The following is a 1,534-nucleotide window of genomic DNA, read 5'->3' as shown; positions in this document are numbered from 1 at the left end:
GTCAGGCCTGGGGTCATCTGTGGTTTGCCTGCATGGGACCTTTCCACACCCTCCCTTCTTTGGAGAAAAACCCTGTTTTTTTCCTGTGGGCCCCTCTCTCCCACTCTTGGCTCATGTGGTTTGCATGAACCCCACCTCCTTAGGTTCCAGGTGAGCACGTGGCCCCAGCCCTCTCCACCCACCAACCCCAGGCAGCACAGACTTTTCCATTAGGTGGAGTAGACACAGTGCCTACGGCCCAGAGTGTTTCTAGGGAAATGTTTTCAGTTCTCCTCAAATTGGAAGGAAAAAACAAATGATCTTTTAGGGTCAAATGCCAATGCAGTTGTAAAACAGATTGTACAATGTCACATAGTCATAAAATAGTTATGAAATATAGGGTATATATTTTAAAATTTTCCTGTATATTTTGTTTTAGCCAGGTGTGGTGGCTCACACCTGTAATCCCAGCACTTTGAGAGGCCAAGGTGGGCAGATCACTTGAGGTCACGAGTTCAAGACTAGCCTGGCCAACATGGTGAAAGCCCATCTCTACTAAAAATATAAGAAATTAGCTGGGTGTGGTGGTGCATGCCTGTAATCTCAACTACTGGGGAGGCTGAGGTAGGAGAATCACTTGAACTCAGAAGGCAAAATTTGTAGTAAGCCAAGATAGCACCATTGCACTCCAGACTGGGTGACAGAACAAGACTCTGTCAAAACAAAGACAGAAAAGAAAAGAAACAAATCTTTTGGCTGGGGACAGACAGAGCCTGCCCTTCCTGGGGCTGGCCAGTTCTTAAGAGACAGCGAAGACTGAGCTGGGCATGCCTTCAATATGCACTAACCACCCAGAGCCAGGCCTCCTCTCTCAGGCTCGCACACCCCGGGAGCACCGCTCCACTGCCTTCATCATCCCTGAGCTGGAGACCAGGCACTTAGGGACACCCCCTCTCCTTCTAGATTACAGCCCACTGAAATTACTCAAACTAGTCAGTCTAAACTATTCACCCTGCCCTGCCTTTCCCTCAGAAACCCAAAGAAAGGCTCTGGCTTCGTGTTTTCCCCAATACGCCCTGACTCCTGTCTTCCTCCTGACTGCCCTGGTGCCTCACCCACATGGCCCTGTACGGCCTGCCCTGCCTCCTGTCTCCAGGAATAGTGAGTACACTTCCATTTTCCTGAGCCTCTCCTCGGCCTCTTTTGGCAGCATCTCCTTGACCACCTCATAATAGAATACAAAACAGGACGGAAGTAACGGTTTCATGCAATTTTGTGACGAGTAAATGAATTAATATATGCAAAGTTCTTCCAATAGCATCTGGTACTAAGCATGCCCTCAAAGGTGAACTGTGAGCCCCAGTGATGGGGGTACAGCTCTTCATACTCCACAGTGTCAACAGTCTGCCTTTGAGGACCACATAGGGTTTCAATGGTCATTGCCAGGGGCTTGGGCCAGGCTGGCTACAGAGAGAAAAACACTTGGAATGCTTCTGGCCGTGTCTTAGCGCCATCTAATTAGATAACCAGGTGACAGAAATGCAACTTATACATC

Source organism: Saimiri boliviensis, chromosome 20 (genome assembly GCF_048565385.1).
Source record: "Saimiri boliviensis isolate mSaiBol1 chromosome 20, mSaiBol1.pri, whole genome shotgun sequence".
Classification (NCBI taxonomy): domain Eukaryota; kingdom Metazoa; phylum Chordata; class Mammalia; order Primates; family Cebidae; genus Saimiri; species Saimiri boliviensis.
Note: the sequence above shows the minus strand (reverse complement) of the source record.